Source organism: Paroedura picta, chromosome 3, assembly GCF_049243985.1.
Source record: "Paroedura picta isolate Pp20150507F chromosome 3, Ppicta_v3.0, whole genome shotgun sequence".
Classification (NCBI taxonomy): Eukaryota; Metazoa; Chordata; class Lepidosauria; order Squamata; family Gekkonidae; genus Paroedura; species Paroedura picta.
In genome coordinates, this window is record NC_135371.1 from 169,686,233 (window position 1) to 169,705,285 (window position 19,053).

The 19,053-nt window shown below is 47.4% G+C and overlaps 1 protein-coding gene and 1 long non-coding RNA gene across 3 annotated transcripts in view; one reads left to right on the top strand and one right to left on the bottom strand.

Annotated features, from left to right (window-relative positions):
- SYN1 (synapsin I) overlaps positions 1–19,053 on the top strand; it is a 239,048-nt gene that overhangs the window by 93,658 nt on the left and 126,337 nt on the right. The window lies entirely within an intron of this gene.
- On the bottom strand, positions 5,099–7,725 carry LOC143831424 (uncharacterized). The gene is made up of 3 exons (XR_013228875.1): positions 7,308–7,725; positions 6,023–6,144; positions 5,099–5,471 (listed from the first exon to the last, which is right to left on the bottom strand). It is a non-coding gene; the product is annotated as an uncharacterized LOC143831424 (long non-coding RNA).

Below are 19,053 nucleotides of genomic sequence, written 5' to 3' on the forward strand. Positions count from 1 at the left end.
ATCAGGGAATAACTCTGTTAAATAACTCTGGAGGGATCATGTTTTAGTATAGTATAGTATAGTATTGGTATTGGTATTGGTATTGGTAATGGTAATGGTAATGGTAATGGTAATGGTATTAGTATTAGTAATAGCATAGCATAGCATAGCATAGCATAGTATAGTATAGTATGGTATGGTATGGTATGGTATTGGTATTGGTATTGGTATTGGTAATGGTATTAGTATTAGTATTAGTATTAGTATGGTATGGTATGGTATTGGTATTGGTATTGGTATTGGTATTGGTAATGGTAATGGTAATGGTATTAGTATTAGTATAGTATAGTATAGTATGGTATTGGTATTGGTAATGGTAATGGTAATGGTAATGGTATTAGTATTAGTATAGTATAGTATAGTATAGTATGGTATTGGTATTGGTAATGGTAATGGTAATGGTAATGGTATTAGTATTAGTATTAGTATTAGTATTAGTATGGTATGGTATGGTATGGTATGGTATGGTATGGTATGGTATGGTATTGGTATTGGTAATGGTATTAGTATTAGTATTAGTATTAGTATAGTATAGTATAGTATAGTATAGTATGGTATTGGTATTGGTAATGGTATTGGTAATGGTAATGGTAATGGTATTAGTATTAGTATAGTATAGTATAGTATAGTATAGTATAGTATAGTATAGTATAGTATAGTATAGTATAGTATAGTATACATGGCTTCACTTATAGGTTAAGTGGTGGTGGTAGAAAGTGTTGCAAACTACTTATGGCTATCCTGTAGGACAGTGTTTCTCAACTTTGGGGTCCCGACCCCAATTGGGGTCACCTGGCCTCTTCTGCAGGCTTGCTAGGTTGGTGGCTGTGGTGGGCGGCGGCGGCAGGCGGTAAGCAGTGGCAGTGGGAGATGGCCGGTGGTGGTCAGTGGCGGAGACGTGGCGCTGGCCAACTCCACACCGCCTCCAGATTGTTATGCGCCTGCATGCGCGTGGCCGCCGCCGCCACCGCAGTTGGGGTCGCTGCATTACGGCGGTTGAGAACCGCTGCTGTAGGATGTTCAAAGCAAAAGATGTCTGGAGGTGTTTTGCCTTGCCTGCCTTTGTGAAGCTTGCCTAATCTCAGCCAAGTGAGATCAGTCCAAAAGTCCTGGGCCGTTGTGCAGAGGAAGGCAATGATAAATCGCCTCTGTTTGCCTTGAAAACCCTAAGGAGTCTCCATATGTTGGGTCTGACTTGCTAGCCCTTTCCACTACAAACGATCATAAAGAACAGGTAACTCTAATACCGAAAGGTATAAAGGCTTGCAGATACCAGCTCCCATTTCCTTTGGTCTATTTCTCTGTGTCTACCACCTGTAGGCCATCTGCATCTCTAAAAAAATGGAAATGGGGACATGATAGCCCTCTTTAAGTATTTGAAAGGTTGTCACTTGGAGGAGGGCAGGATGCTGTTTCTGTTGGCTGCAGAGGAGAGGACGTGCAGTAATGGGTTTAAACTACAAGTACAACGATATAGGCTAGATATCAGGAAAAAATTTTCACAGTCAGAGTAGTTCAGCAGTGGAATAGGCTGCCTAAGGAGGTGGTGAGCTCCCCCTCACTGGCAGTCTTCAAACAAAGGTTGGATGCACACTTTTCTTGGATGCTTCAGGATGCTCTGGGCTGATCTTGCGTTGAGCAGGGGGTTGGACTAGATGGCCTGTATGGCCCCTTCCAACTCTATGATTCTATGAAAATACCCATGTTCTTGACTCTATTATGTAATAACTTTAGAGTCTGCCTGCCTTGAGGCATGTACTTGCGTTAACCAAAGGGCACCAGAGAAACCATTTACATGCGTGAATGTACTGTTTTTGGCAGTATATCTCTGTTAGGTGGAGCATCAGGGTCCAGAGAGAAAATGAAGAAAAATGGGGAAAGACAATAACTCATTAGTGCTGGCAGAGACTTACAAGAAGCAGAGGAGCAGTATGCTTTTGCTGGGGGCTGAGGCTCACATGTGCAGGCTGCCGTGCGATCTGTCAGCAAAGAGGGGAGAAGAAAGCTGGCTGCCAGCCATTCACACAGCTTAGCCGACTCCATTTTCATTAGTGAGATTGAGGGGGAAAAGGTCTCTGTAGTGACCTGGAGGACAGAGATGCAGAGTCATATCAGGGAAGGGAGTTACTAGAAACAAGGACTGGAAACTGAGGCTTCACTGACCGGAAGCTCAGCATTAAAGCTGAGAGCAGATTTTTTTTTCTTCCAGTGAGGATGATGGGGGACTGCAGGAAGAGAAGAATACATGTTTTTTTCCTCACCTTGTTCTCTGCTGCTCTCTAGAAATCCTCAGTGTTCTATTGGTGACTCCTTCCAGCTCCAGTCTGGGTCCATCAGGCTGGTGCACAAAGCTCTTCACATTTCCTTCTTGCCTTTCTAAGTTTTCCTTTCCTCCCCAAAAGTACTGTGGCCAGAGGCCGTTGTGCCCACAAAGGCATGCTGGATTCAGCTTTATCAAGGAAGTGAGAAAATGTGTTTGACCTTTTGCTCCTTTGGAGGGTTATTTCTCTTGAGAAAGGAAGAGTTTCCTTCCAGGAAACAGGAAAGCTCATGCCTTCCTTGAGTTTCTCGGATGGTTCAGCAGAAGACATCATGTATCCAATTATATGTCTGGCTGGACTACAAGCACCATGCCCTCTTCCCACCCAGGCAGTTTCACTGTTGGTGCTTCTCAGTGGCCACCTTCTCAACTCCCCCCAGCGTCACAAGCTGTCCTGCGTTGTGATGCCTCTGTTTCCCATGCCTCTGATGCCTCTGTTTCCCATGGAGAGCAATGATGCCTTTTTTCAGACACTGAGCAGCAACAGCTACATAGGAGAGCTACCAAAGGATGCTGAAGCAGCCACATAGCAAAGGGCTCCATGTGGGTTGATGGGTAAGATACAGGTGGAATTGCCGGTGGAAAGTGGCATCAGTTTGCAGCCGACTTATGGCGACCCTGTAGGGTTTTCAAGGAAAGGGACATTCAGAGGTAGCTTGCTGTCGTCTTGCCTCTTTGTATCAATCCCTGATCATCCTTGGTCATTTCCCATCCAAGTATTAACCAGGGCCAATCTCACTCAGCTTCTGAGTAGACAGGGTCAGGCTAGCCTCGGCCACGAAGGCCAGGGCACAAGGTGAAATACAAAATCTACAAATGTCCAGGCCATACATGTGCACAGTGGCCTGCCATGAGCTTGATCAATGGGCCTATGACAAGATGTCGTAGTCCCATTGCATACGGCACTGGTCAGACCACACCTGGAGTACTGTGTGCAGTTCTGGAGGCCTCACTTCAAGAAGGACGTAGATAAAATTGAAAGGGTACAGAGGAGAGCGACGAGGATGATCTGGGGCCAAGGGACCAAGCCCTATGAAGATAGGTTGAGGGACTTGGGAATGTTCAGCCTGGAGAAAAGGAGGTTGAGAGGGGACATGATAGCCCTCTTTAAGTATTTGAAAGGTTGTCCCTTGGAGGAGGGCAGGATGCTGTTTCTGTTGGCTGCAGAGGAGAGGACACGCAGTAATTGGTTTAAACTTCAAGTACAACGATATAGGCTAGATATCAGGAACGTTTTTTTCACAGTCAGCGTAGTTCAGCAGTGGAATAGGCTGCCTAAGGAGGTGGTGAGCTCCCCCTCACTGGCAGTCTTCAAGCAAAGGTTGGATACACACTTTTCTTGGATGCTTTAGGATGCTCTGGGCTGATCCTGTGTTGAGCAAGGGGTTGGACTAGATGGCCTATATCAGTGGTCCCCAACCCTGGTCCGTGGATCAGTTGGTACTCGGCCGCGGCTCCTCCTTGTCCTCCTCCCTGGCTGCTGCCTCGGGGGCTGCCCTGCTACTCTGCCACCGGCTCACCTTTGGTGCTCTCCGGCGGCCGCCATGGCTGGGGTTCCCCCTTGGTGTGGCACTGCGTAGCTGCTGCTGGCAGCGCCCCCCAGTGGGAGCCGGGAAGTCAGGGGTGCCAGCGGGAAAGCAAGCGGAGCAGGGGCTCAGGCGGCGGCAACGTCCCTCAGCAAAAGACTACCCTCCCGGGCCTCACTAAAATTGTCAAGCGTTGACCGGTCCCTGGTGATAAAAAGGTTGGGGACCACTGGCCTATATGGCCCATTCCAACTCTGTGATTCTGTGATCTTCTGTTTTTACTGTCTTCAGCTGCCTGTTTGTGATGCTCCCCTTAGTGAAATGCTTACTGTGAACTTAGAGCTGAGAAGCAAGGACACACCATGAATGATGGAGGTTGGCAGGTCCACTGCTGCTATCAGTAAACCAAAATGGGTAACCCAAATGTGGCCACATGGTCAGTTGAGTTGAATAAAAAATGAGACTATGCAAGGTGAAAAAGCTGGTCTTGTAGATTTGGTCTTTACCCTTCAGCAAATCTGCAGAAACGAAAGCTTTTTATCCCATTTAGGATCATCAGATCTTAATGCCCAAGATTTTTTAATGGTTGGCATTTGGTCCTCTGATGTCAGAGGTCACAGTGACTACCAATGCCACCCTGTTGATTGATGCTGTCATGTTCCTTATTTGTATGTATAATTTTTATGTCCTGCTTTTTGATATTTTTAATGGGATATTTTATTGGGGATTTTATGGATGGGCTGTTTGTAACCCACCACGAGCCGGCCTCAGGAGTGGCGGGAAATAATAATAATAATAATAATAATAATAATAATAATAATAATAATAATAATAATAATAATAATAATAATAATAATAGGTGTTTTGGTGGCATTGTCATAATTTCTCAATTCATGACATGTTGCAAAAGTTGAGCACAAGTTGCACATCAGTGTTCGAGAGTTGTGTGCTGCACATGATGCACTTGTTTATTTTGAAGAAGAAGAAGAAGAGTTGGTTCTTATATGCCGCTTTTCCCTACCCGAAGGAGGCTCATAGCGGCTTACAGTCGCCTTCCCATTCCTCTCCCATTCCTTTATTTTGCAACAAGATTGTACAATCACATACAGATAACACCAATGAAGAACCATCAAGAAGCAGGGTGGAGTTGCATCTATGACTCTTTGCAAAGAGGTCGTGGCTGGGAGTGGGCAGCGTATAATCATATCATGCTACCAAGCAACGCTATGCACTAAACAGGGTCAGGTTCTTGCAACAGAAATGGTTTCTCACAGACCCCAATGTCCATGTAGTTTCAGTCTGAGTTACACGGCTGGCTTTCAACTTCTGTACATGTCTTCAGATCCCCACCACTGAACTCTTCCCTTTATTTTTTTCTGTACGAAAACAGACTAGGCACGTATTTGCAATAAAAGCTCAAACGTCCCAGAATCTGCAGGAACCACTTTATTTGGCATTAGAGAAGCCAGTGTTGTTGTCACATCCGAGTCCATGTTTAACTTTCCCTGAAGGATCCATAAGCAGGTACTGAGTTGTTTGTTTGGAAGAGGTTTTTATCCAGTCATCTGCTGGTGTTGATGGAGGACCTGTTTGTGAGACAACAACGGGGATATAAGGACCGGGCACAGAAAAAAGAGGAGCAATTGACTTCTTCCTCACTTTGCCCGTTTACGCACTGGGAAGTTCACTGCCCCAGCTCCTGTGCAGGAGCACAAATCAGGGATGGATGAGGTTCACCAGGACAAAGGCTCCCCCGTGTGGGTGCAGGAAGAGGTGGGGCAACCTGCCGTAACTAAAACTCCAGCCTGCAGTCTGGCATGAAACCTCCAGTGCATAAATGGCCATTAATTGGCTCCTCCTTTCTCTGTTGTCAACCTTGCTCTCGCTCTCTCTCTGCCCCTAAGTAACCAGCTCCCAAGAGCATTCCTATGTGGCTCCCACAGTCATCCATCTTTTGAATTATGGCCGCTTTCCCTTTGACTTTATCCAACTTCAAACTAGACTGAAGGCTTCCATGAGAGCAAGATGCTTCTTCCTGAGCTTTCCCTCCTTTCAGTGCTCCCTGCAAGTCCTTGGCCTCTTACAATTGCTGCTAGGTCCTTGTCACACATTGTCTCTTGGTTGATGAGCCACTGACCTCTTATTTGCACTTCCCTTTGAACCCTCCTTCAAGGCCTTTCTTGTCCTCATCGGAGAGATCATCCCATTTCCTATTGAAGCTGCAGAGGTTGGTCACGGCATAATTATAATGTGTCGTCACTGTTTGACATAAAAGGCAGAGAATTAAAAGTTAATACGGGGAGGTGGAAAATGCAGTGGCTGATTCATTGTGGCTTGTCTCCTGTGGGAGTCAGGTGACCTTACCACACTTTCTCATCAGAAGTAGGGATCTTTGTAAAACCTGATCCAATACCTGTGTCCAGGGCCTCTTCTGCATGATGGAAAAGCTGATGAAAACACACTAAATACATCATTGTTTTTCTAGAAGTTTAGTGGCATCTGGAGACCTGCCAGTGATGATGGCATTGCTGGCTCATGCCAGGTGATACTTCCTCCTTGAGGTGCCTTGTACCAGCTCACATCCTTGGTCCATCTAGGGCCATATTTGTTCTCTGACTGGCAGCAGTCTTCCATAGCTTTGCCACCTCCTTGCCATTTCTTGGAGATGTCAAGGATCCTCCACATGCAAAATATGTGCTGTATGTCTAAGCCATGTACAGCTTCCCTCTGTTTGCTGCTTGGTGCCATGGGCATGGGGTGGTAAGAGCCAAGGAGGGCAACAAAGATAGTGAAGGATTTGGGGACCAAGACGTATGAAGAAAGGTTGGGGGAGTTTGATCTGTTTAGCCTAGAGAGGAGACGACTGAGAGGGGATCTGATAACCATCTTCAAGTATTAAAAAGGCTGCCATATGGAGGATGGAGCAGAGTTGTTCTCTCTTGCCCTGGAGAGACAGACCAGAACGAATGGGATGAAATTAATTCAAAAGAAATTCCATCTAAACATCCGGAAGAAGTTCCTGACAGTTAGAGTGGTTCCTCAGTGGAACAGGCTTCCTCGGGAGGTGGTGGGTTCTCCATCTTTGGAGATTTTTAAACAGAGGCTGGAGAGCCATCTGACAGAGAGGCTGATTCTGTGAAAGTTCAAGGGGGTGGCAGGTGACAGTGGAGGAGCGACAGGGTTGTGAGTGTCCTGCATAGTGCAGGGGGTTGGACTAGATGACCCAGGAGGTCCCTTCCGACTCTATGATTCTATGATTCTGTGATTGTAGCACCCGAGGATGAAATGTATAGCAGATTCTCCAGAACCATCCCTTATCATTCATGCTGAGAACAAATTATTTATTTTGTTTTAATGAGAATCAGAATCTCCTGCTGTTTGCAGTTGCTTCCTTTTAGAGCCAGTGCTGGGGGAATGCATACCTGAAAAGACATATTCATCTTTGGTGAGAGGGGTGGGGTGTATATATCCACAGCTGCTGGCCTCCTTTGTTGTATAGATGTCCGGAGTGCTTTCCATGACCTCTGGGCCCTTCAGCACCTGGAGAGAGAGAGAGAGAGAGAGAGAGAGAGAGAGAGAGAGAGAGAGAGAGAGCATGTTCTTCAGTGATCAGGACGAGGGCAGTGGGTCAGGAATTCTTGTTTGGATAGGACTTGAAAACTGAAGAAAATATTCCCAGTTCTCCCTGAGCAATTCAACTGTCAGTGTGAACATGGCTGATCTGAATTATGATCTCAGTTTTCACCCATGATGTCACGTTATACTGAGTTAGACCACCTGTCCATCAAGGTCAGCGTTTCCTGCTTTGACCGGCAGTGACTCTCCAGGCTGTCAAGCAGAGGCATTTCACGTCACCTACGGCCTGGTCAAATCAAATTTATGTGCTGCTGTAGAGCAAGAAGAAGAAGAAGAAGAAGAGTTGGTTCTTATATGCCGCTTTTCTCTACCCGAAGGAGGCTTACAATTGCCTTCCCTTTCCTCTCCCCGCAACAGACACCCTGTGAGGTGGATGAGGCTGGAGAGCCCTGATATCACTGCTCAGTTAGAACAGCTTTATCAGTTCCGTGGTGAGCCCAAGGTCACCCAGCTGGCTGCACGTGGGGGAGTGCAGAATCAACCCCAGCATGCCAGGTTAGAAGTCCGCACTCCTAACCACTACACCAAACGATACTCCCTGGTCCTTTTAAACTGGAGAAGCCAGAGTCTGAACGTAGGAGCTTCTGCATGCAAAGAAGAAGTACTTCCAATGAGCCACAGCCCTTGTTCTTTGAAGTTTGCCGAACACGTCTTAAATCTTAACCCCATATTTAAGGGAGGGGAGAATACTAATGTACAGTAGATGGTGGTTTTGAAGAGAAACAAGATCAATTCACCTATCATGTGCACCTTAGGAATGCTACACAATGATGCCTGCTTTTTCTGGAGAAAGAATGGTGAGGTGCCAGGTGAGAACGTGCTGTCTTTGAGGTTTTTTGTCATGTTTTGGTGTTGATTTTTAAAGACTGGGATGGAACGTTCCCCTACTCACCCCACTCATCTGCAGTGCCATTGGTGATTATAATGCTGGTATTTGGGGTTATAGCAAAGCTTTAGGGCCAAAATCCACAAGCCAGGAGATGGATTTGTGACCTGCCTCATGATTATATATTCTAGCAGGGACTCACATTTCCAAAGTTCTCTCTCAAGCGGTTGAGACCCAGCAGATTCGCACAGCAGACCTCACTCTCGGGCTCTGGGATGAAGCTTTAAGGAAAAGTCTTTATTGGGAGAATCGGGACCAAGATTAGAACATCACATACAGCTCATAGATAGGAATCTTGACAGAGATGCTGGGGAAGGGGGTTGCATAGTTTATATACCTTAATTTGAGCAGGGAGGGCATAGGGGCAGCATTTGGTGGGAATGTGGGTTCGCACAGAAAGGGCAATATTGTTTCCTCTGATCTACAAGGTGCCAAAACATCCCATCCAGCCAGATGTTGTTTAGTCTGTGTTCCCAGCGAAGCCAGGCTTGTGAGAGGAGATAAGGAAAGGAACGCTGGAGGAGGCTTTGAAATGCAGAGAAGAAGAAGAAGAAGAAGAAGAAGAAGAAGAAGAAGAAGAAGAAGAAGAAGAGTTGGTTCTTATATGCCACTTTTCCCTACCCGAAGGAGGCTCAAAGCGGCTTCCAGTCGCCTTCCCTTTCCTCTCCCCACAACAGACACCCTGTGAGGGAGGGGAGGCTGTGAGAGCCCTGATATTCCTGCTCGGTCAGAACAGTTTTATCAGGGCTATGGCGAGCCCAAGGTCACCCAGCTGGCTGCATGTGGGGGAGCACAGAATCGAACCCGGCATGCCAGATTAGAAGTCCGCACTCCTAACCACTACACCAAACTGGCTCTCAACTAGAGGGGGATGGGAGGGGCACTTCCCAGCAGGCTCAGGAAGGTGCCAAAACTCAGTGGGAGATCCGGGAGCCTAGAGGAATGAGGCGAACCTTAAAGGGGACAAAAACCACGGGTCAGGAACTAGGGGTTCATGACAGATGGCCTTTAGGCTTCTCTCCTGCAGCATTTCTGCCTCCTGCAATGGTGCTGGGCGACTCTTAGGGTGAGCATGGCTCATGGGAATTGTAGTCCATGAAAATCTGGAGGACCACAGGTTGACTCCCCCTGGCCTAGAGGAATAGGAAATAGGGCCCTTCTCCGGTGCAATTTCCAGTGATGAAAATACTATGACAACACCATAAGAAGAGGCGGAAACCTTACTTATTTTGTATTGTGAATTTTGGCCCTCAGTCTTATGCAGCTGGAGGAAATGCTTACCTTGGAGACCCTGACATTATAGCGCCTCTCAGAGGATTTTTTATCGTCAGTGATATCCAGAACTGGGGCTTTCAGCACTGCAAGAAGAAAATACTGGCCTTATTCCACTGCTTTCAGCTCTTCTAGACATCAAGTGGATTATGCTAAGGAAGGAGAGGGGCCAAGCTACACACTGCCGTTTTTGATGTGTTATATTAGATTGCTCTGACGTGGCTGTGAAGCCGTCAGTCACAAGGCACACTTCTAGGGACTTGGGACAAAGAATGCAGACCCCCAAATTTAGATTGGAAGTTTTATATGGTGGGAGAAGGGGCTTCATCCTTCCTCCCATGCTGTTTTCCCAACTCCAAATGGGTCTGTGATACTGCTGCTCTGTGGGGGAGTGCTATGTGTGTGGCCCCATAGGAGAACAAATAACACCTCTTGTTCCCCCCCCCCTTCCTTACCTTACCCCTTCTTGACCCTCCTCTGCTGTCCCATAATTCCTGAAAATTTATCGGCTTCTTTTTCAGTACGACTATGGTTATGACAAGAGCCTCTTGTGGCACAAAGTGGTAAGGCAGCAGATATGCAGGCTGAAAGCTCTGCCCATGCGGTTGGGAGTTCGATCCCAGCAGCCGGCTCAAGGTTGACTCAGCCTTCCATCCTTCCGAGGTCGGTAAAATGAGGACCCAGCTTGCTGGGGGGTAAACGGTAATGACTGGGGAAAGGAATGGCAAACCACCCCGTATTGAGTCTGCCATGAAAACGCTGTAGGGCGTCACCCCAAGGGTCAGACATGACCTGGTGCTTGCACAGGGGATACCTTTACCTTGACCTTTATGGTTATGACCTAGCAGCCACTCTGGAGAGGTAATGGGAATAACTCTCGACATCACTGTGTTGAGGACGGAGATATGACTCCATGACTTTTAAATTGTCCCTTATGATCCCCGCCACAAGTGAATTTTTTTATTCTTACGTTGAACTGGAATTACATATTTGAATGCCGAATATTCACCATCACAATAGAACCTGTACCTCACGTGTGAATATTGTCATCCATGTAGTGCATGTAGAATGTGCTACGGGCCTTTGCACTTCCAGTGGTCCTGCACAATGCCTTCTCCCCAATCGATCAGGGCTCTCCACCCCTCTTTCGCCCTTTTAAGGACACTCAGAGTGACACCCCCTTTCCACTGCCCCAGTCTGGCTTCTTCCACCAAAATAGTCTTTTACTGGGGCCCTGCGAATCCTTAAATTGCCTCCTGTACTACGGGCCCTGAAAATCCTTAAACCACTCCTGTGGTGTGTTTATATGTTTTTGGCAGTATACATCAAGTCCCAGAGTGAAAATAAAGGCACATGGGGGGGGGGGAGGTGACAAGAGACGGCAATGATGATAATTCACTGGGGCCGGCAGATACTTACAAAAACCAGAGGAGCAATATGCACTCAGTGCGGTCTCAGGTATACATGAGCAGGCTGCAGTACCATCTGTCAGCAAAGCGAGGAGAAGAAAGCTGGCCGCCAGCCATTCACACAGCTTAGCGGACTCCATTTTCATTAGTGAGATTGAGGGGGAAAGGGTCTCTGAAGGGACCTGGAGGACAGAGATGCAGAGTCATATCAGGGAAGGGAGTTTCTAAAAACAAGGACTGGAAACTGAGGCGAGGAGATGGTCTTACTGGAATACCACACAACGTCACTGACCGAAAGCGTTGTGAGTGTCCTGCTTTAGGATGCTTAGGGCTGATCCTGCGTTGAGCAGGGGGTTGGAATAGATGGCCTGTGTGGCCCCTTCCAACTCTATGATTCTGTGATTCTGAAAGCTCAGTATTAAAGCTGAGAGCAGATTTTTTTTTCTCCCAGGGAGGATGATGGGGGATTGCAGGAAGAGAAGATCACAGGGGTTTTTCTCACCTTGTTCCCTGCTGCTCTCTAGAAGTCTTCTGTGTTCTCTTGGTGACTCCTTCCTGCCCCAACTGCAGGTCGAGCTCCAGCAGGCTGGCATATAAAGCTCCCCACGTTTCCTCCTTGGCTTTCCAGGTTTTCCTTTCCTCTCCAAAGGACTGTGGCCAGAGGCCGTCCTGCACAGAGAGGCATGATGGATTCAGCTTTATTAAGGAAATGAGAAAATGTGTTTGAACGTTTGCTGCTTCAGAGGTTTATTTCTCTTGAGAAAGGAAGAGTTTTGTGAAACAGGAAAGCTCATGCCTTCCTTGAGTTTCTCGGATGGTTCAGCAGAAGACGTTATGTATCCAATTATATGTCTGGCTGGACTACAAGCACCATGCCCTCTTCCTACCCAGGCAGATTCATTGTTGGTGCTTCTCAGTAGACACTTTCTCAACTCCCCCCAGTGTCACAAGCTGCCATGTGTTGTGATGCCTCTGTTTCCCACGGAGAGCCATGATGCCTTTCTTCAGACACTGAGCAGCAATAGGTATTCCTGTCTGTGTACCTAGGAGGGCTACCAAGTGAGGTTGAAGCAGCCACGTAGCACAGGGCTCCACGTGGGATCTTTGGCAGAAATACAGGTTGAAATGGTGGTAGAAAGTGGCATCAGGTCACAACCTCCTTATGGTGACCCTGTAGGGCAAGGATAGTCAACCTGTGGTCCTCCAGATGTTCATGGACCCTGCCAGCATTTGCTGGACCACCTGGAGGACCACAGGTCGACTACCCTTGCTGTAGGGTTTTCAAGTAAGGGATATTCATAGGTAGTTTCCCCTCGCCTTGCCTCTGTGTATCAATCCCCAATCATCCTTGGTAATTTCCTATCCAAGTAATAACCAGGGCCAACCTTACTCAGCTTCTGGGCAGGCAAGATCAGGCTAGCCTCGGCCACCAAGGTCAAGACACAGGCTGAAATACAAAATCTGTGACTGTCCAGGCCATTCACAGGCACAGTGGCCTGCCGTGAGCTTGACCGAGCTTCTGTTCTTCCTGCTTTGCCTTCAGCCACCTGTTTGTGATGTTCCCCTTAGTGAAACGCTTACTGTGAACTCAGAGCTGAGAAGAAAGGACACCTCATGAATGATGTATGTTGCCAGGTTCACTGCTGTTATCCATACAGTCTCTTTGTTTTGGTGCCACATCAAGGGATGGGAGCAGGGCTCCACCAGCATCATGCTGGTATTGGGAATACAGTGGCAGAAGGATCTTAGGTCTGGGCTGTAGTGTTTGGACACACATCATGATTCTGTATGAAAGTGGGATTTAGACCCATGCGCAAGCAAGTGGTGATTGCAGCCAAATTGGTGATGCAAAAGATGCCTTGGTTGTCTGTCCGTCTGTCCGTCTATCCATACATCCGTCCATCCATCCATCCGTCCATCCATCCATCCGTCCATCTATCCATCCGTCCATCCGTCCATCCGTCCGTCCGTCCATCCATCCATCCATCCATCCATCCATCCATCCATCCATCCATCCATCCATCCATCCATCCATCCATCCATCCATCCATCCATCCATCCAATAACCGCCACTCCCAGGTGGCTTGTGGCGGTTTTAGTCCAGCTAGAAACCCATTAAAACCCCATTAAAACCCCCATCAAAATGGACTATCACAACATCCATAACAACAGTCACAGCAGCAAAAAATGTTGGAATCCATAACCCCCCACCCTCCCTTCTATGAGAGGGAGGGGGAAGGAGAGACAAGTCAGAATGATATTTGTTGTTGGCATCAGGGGGACCCCAACTGCTCTTCTTGCACTAACTTGTAAAGCAGTCAGCGACAAGTCAAGCTTCTGAGAACTCATGGCAGAGAATGCAGTACCACAGTTTTTATAGAATCATAGAATCATAGAGTTGGAAGGGGCCATACAGGCCATCTAGTCCAACCCCCTGCTCAACGCAGGATCAGCCTAGAGCATCCTAAAGCATCCAAGAAAAGTGTGTATCCAGCCTTTGTTTGAAGACTGCCAGTGAGGGGGAGCTCACCACCTCCTTAGGCATCCTATTCCACTGCTGAACTACTCTGACTCTGAAATTTCCCCCCCTGATATCTAGCCTATATCATTGTAGTTTAAACCCATTACTGCGTATCCTCTCCTCTGCAGCCAATGGGAACAGCATCCTGCCCTCCTCCAAGTGACAACCTTTCAAATACTTAAAGAGGGCTATCATGTCCCCTCTCAACCTCCTTTTCTCCAGGATGAACATTCCCAAGTCCCTCAACCTATCTTCATAGGGCTTGGTCCCTTTAAAGTTTTAGCAGTAGTTTTGTTAGGAAATCTGACTAGAATATCCCCCACCTTCCCAGTATTTATAAATGCTGACTGTTCTCCTTCCCTCCATGTTGGCACTGCCAGAAAGCAAAATGTCAGCTCACAAACTGGGCAAAGGAACAGCAATGCCAGCGATCAAATTTCTGGGATGTGTTTTAGTATCTACAACTGGCAGCTGTAGGCATGACCAAGACTGAGGCAGGTGTGAAGAACGCAGCGTCCATCAGTTTGCAGGGATACTCCAAATCTGAGTGCTTCTGTTGATTTGCACTGTGATGATGGAGATATTCCTGCATGACTTTTAAATGCCCTATCGTGATGCCTGCCACAAGCCTATTTTTATTGTTATGTCGAACAGGAATTAAACCTTGGAATGCCAAATAAACTCCACCCCAAGGGAACCTGTACGTGTTGTGCTAATATTGTAGGTGTCATGAGCAGCCACATACTTGGTCTCTGCGATGGCTATCACCACGCAAACTTTCTCTGCTCTACCAACAATGCTACTACCTCCAGGAAGGTCAGCTTCATAATATTCAGCATGCGGGACTGCACCGACACTACAGAGAACAGGTTGCTTACAGCAGCTGAGGGTTATCAAATGGTCATCTATGCCAGGGGTAGACTACCCCTGATCTATGCAGTTGTACTGGTCTCTTACTCAGTTTCTGGGACTTCTGTCCTTTCATTGCTGGGGATGATACATGGAGTTATCAGAATACCGCTTGTCCTCTCTCCTAAGAGAGGCAAAACTTTATCATGGACGGACCAGAACCGATGGGATGAAATTAATGCAAAAGAAATTCCGTCTGAACATCCGGAAGAAGTTCCTGACAGTTAGAGCGGTTCCTCAGTGGAACAGGTGGTGGATTCTCCATCTTTGGGGATTTTTAAACAGAGGCTGGATAGTCATCTGATGGAGAGGCTGATTCTGTGAAGGCTCAAGGGGGTGGCAGGTGACAGTGGGTGAGCGATAGGGTTGTGAGTGTCCTGCATAGTGCAGGGGGTTGGACTAGATGATCTACGAGGCAGAACTCTGAATTGAGAAACTCCAGAAAAAAACCAAGTTATATACAATCCTGAACTATGGATCTTCACGCCATTGGTCAGTTCTGGTTCAATTTCTGTGAAAGAACACTTGCATAATTCTATGGTTGGGGTCACCACAATATGAGGAACTATATTAAAAGGTTGTGGCATTAGGAAGGTTGAGAACCACTGGCATAAAGGCTCACAGACACCAGCTCCCAATTCCTATAGCCTGTTTCTCCTTATATACCATTTGTAGGCTATCTGCATCCCTAAAAAGACAAAGAACCTATGCTCTTGACTCTATTATGTAGTAACTTTACTATCTTTCTGCCTTGAGTGATATAATTGCCATAGTTAACCAAAAGACAATAGAGAAACCATTTGAGTGTGTGTAAGTATGTTTTTTTTAGAGCCTCTTGTGGCGCAGAGTGGTAAGGCAGCCGCCTGAAAGCTTTGCCCATGAGGTTGGGAGTTCGATCCCAGCAGCCGGCTCAAGGTTGACTCAGCCTTCCATCCTTCCGAGGTCGGTAAAATGAGTACCTAGCTTGCTGCTGGGGGGTAAACGGTAATGACTGGGGAAGGCACTGGCAAACCACCCCGTATTGAGTCTGCCATGAAATCGCTGGAGGGCGTCACCCCAAGGGTCAGACATGACTCGGTGCTTGCACAGGGGATACCTTTACCTTTAAGCATGTTAGAGGGAGCATCAGGATCCAGAGTGAAATTGAAGCCGCACTTGGGGGGGGGTGTGACAAGAGATGGCAAAGATGCTGGCAAAGACTTACAGAAAGGAGAGTAGCAGTGCGCCTCTACTACGCCCTGCCGTACGCACATGCAGGCTGCAGTGGGATCCGTCAGCAAAGTGAGGAGAAGAAAGCTGGCTGCCAGCAGTTCACACAGCTTAGCCATTTTCATTAGTGAGATGGAAGAGGAAAGTGTCTCTGAAGGGACCTGGAGGACAGAGATGCAGAGTCATATCAGGGAAGGGAATTGCTAAGGCTGACAACTGAGGCGATGAGATGGAATACCACACAACGTGACTGACCGGAAGCTCAGCATTAAAGCTGAGAGCAGATTTTTTTTTCTCCCAGGGAGGATGATGGGGGTTTGCAGGAAGAGAAGATCACAGGGGTTTTTCTCACCTTGTTCCCTGCTGCAATCTAGAAGTCTTCTGTGTTCTCTTGCTGACCCTCTTCCTGCCCCAACTGAAGGTCCTGGTCCATCAGGCTGGTACATAAAGCTCCTCACATTTCCTCTTTGGCTTTCCAAATGTTCCTTTCCTGCTCAAGGTCTGTGACCGGAGGCAGTTGTGTGCAGAGAGGCATGATGGATCCAGCTTTATTAAGGCTGGAAAGCTGGGCCAAAATGAATAAAACAAATTTTTAGAGTTACAAATGTGAAGTTAAGCATTTAGGTAAGAAAAATAAAATTCGCCAAGATTGGGGAAGACCAGTCTTGGCAGTAAAGGTAAAGGTAAAGGTATCCCCTGTGCAAGCACCGAGTCATGTTTGACCCTTGGGGTGACGCCCTCTAGCGTTTTCATGGCAGACTCAATACGGGGTGGGTTGCCAGTGCCTTCCCCAGTCATTACCGTTTACCCCCCAGCAAGCTGGGCGTTCATTTTACCGACCTCGGAAGGATGGAAGGCTGAGTCGACCTTGAGCCGGCTGCTGGGATCGAACTCCCAGCCTCATGGGCAGACAGCTTCAGACAGCATTTCTGCTGCCTTACCACACTGCGCCACAAGAGGCTCTTGGGTAAGAAAAATAAAATTCGCCAAGATTGGGGAGGACCAGTCTTGGCAGTAGTATGTGCAAAAAGGATCTAGGGGTCTTAGCAGACTATACAAGTCAGCAGTGTGAGTCGGTGGCTAAAAAGGCAAATGGATTTTGAGGCTGTATCAAAAGAAATATTGTGTCCAGATTGTGCAAGGTGATGGTACTGCTTTATTCTGCTCTGGTTAGACTACTCTGTTCAGTTTTGGGCACCACAACTAGAGAAGAGTGTAAACAACCTGGAGGGCATCCAGAGGAGGGCAACAGAAAAGGTGAAGGGTTTTGAGACCAAGATGTATGAGGAAAACTTGAGCCAGCTTGGTTTGTTTAGCTTAGAGAAAAGATGACAGAGCTGATATGATAGCAATCTTGAAGGGCTGTCACATAGAGGATGGAGCAGAGTTGTTTTCTGTTGCCCCACAGGGCAGCACTGGAACCAATGGAATGAAATTAATTCATAAGATATTTCTGCTAAACATCCGGAAGAAGTTCCTGACAGTTAGAGTGTATCCTCAGTGAAGCAGGCTTCTTGGGAGGTGGTGGGTCCTCCTTTGGAAGTTTTAAAGCAGAGCCTAGATAGCCATCAGACAGAAATGCTGATTCTGTGAACTTGGGCAGATTGTGAGTGGCTGGGCAGAAGGGATTGTGTTGGTGCTTGTCTCTTGTGGCGCTTTCTTGCATACCCAAGGAAATGCCAAATGGCCACTTTCAGGTCAGAAGGTGAATTTCCTCCAGGCCAGACTGCCCAGGGATGCTGTGTGTGTGTGTGTGTGTGTGTGTGTGTATGTTTTTTTTTTTTATGTGGAGGCATCCTCTCAGCATGAAGTTGGATGGGCAGGTGAATTTCCTGCATTCTGCAGGAGGTGGGACTTTGGAGGTCTCTTGAAGACCTTGGAGGTCTCTTCCAACTCTATGGTTCTACGGAAGTGAGAAAATGTGCTTGACGTTTTGCTGTTTTGGAGGTTTATGTTCCTTGAGAAAGAAAGAGTTTTGTGAAATGTGAAAGCTCATGCCTTCTTTGAGTTTCTCGGATGGTTCAGCAGAAGACGTCATGTATCCAATTATATGTCTGGCTGGACTAGAAGCACCATCTTCCCACCCAGGCGGTTTGACTGTTGGTGCTAGGGTTGTACGTCTGAATTGGCTGTTCCGAGCCGATGCAGCCAGCGCCGTGCTGCGGGGAGGAGGGGAGGTGTGGGTGCCAGTATGCAACTCGGCTCCGCGCCTACGTGTGTGTGCCGACAGATGCACCGGCGCCCATGCCTCCCCTCCCCCCCATGGCGCTGGCTGCGTCGGCCTGGAACTGCCAATTTGGACGCCGCCGCGCACAACCCTAGTTGGTGCTTCTTGGTAGCTGCCTTCTCATCTGCCCCCAGCACCACAAGCTGCCATGTGTTGTGATGCCTCTATTTCCCACGGAGAGCCTTTCTTCAGACACTGAGCAGCAATAGGTATTCCTGTCTGTGTACCAAGGAGGGCTACCAAGTGACGTCGAAACAGCCACATAGCAAAGGGCTCCGTGTGGGTCGTTGGATGAGATAAAAGTGGAAATGGTGGTGGAAAATGGCGACCCAGTAAGGCAAGAAACGTTCAGTGGTGGTTCTTCGTCCCCTTGCCTCTGTGTATCAGTCCCCAGTCTTCCTTGGCAATGTACCATCCAAGTAATAGCCAGGGCCAATCTTACTCGGGTTCTAAGTAGACAGGATCAGGCTAGCCTTGGCTACCAAGGCCAGGGCATTGGCTGAAATGCAAGATTTGCGACTGTCTAGACTGCCACTCTAAATAGAGGCTTTGGGGCCTGGTGGCTTCTACTACATCTGTGTTTTCTCTAGCTAGGTGAAAAAGCTGGCCCTGTACATTTGGTTCATAAGGGTCTGTTTCCACATTTGGTTCATAAGGGTCTGTTTCGGATTGCATTTTTAAAGGCTCGACCTCTTTGTCCGTTTCCACACTAAAATTTGCTTCTTCAGGCATGGTCCTGAATTTCCCACTCACTTGCCCCGCTGAAAACCAGTTTTCATATATTAAAGCGGTGCTTAACAGGGTCTAATTTGGGGCTGCCCAATGTGGAAATGTGTGTAATCTGTTTTTTCCCCGCGCCTGTCATTTCGAGTTGTTTGGGAAATCCACTTTGCTTGTCGTCGTCCTCCCTCCGCCTCTCTCCCTCCATTCTAAAAAAATTGTCTTTAAAACAAAATAGGGATGATTGCGTTACAACGCTTTTTCTTATCTTTAGAATTAGAAACAGCATTGTAACGCTATAACCCTGGTTTGTTTTAAAAATACATTTGGGACACTTTGGGGGAATGGGAGATGCGATCAAGTGGGATTAAGGGGCACA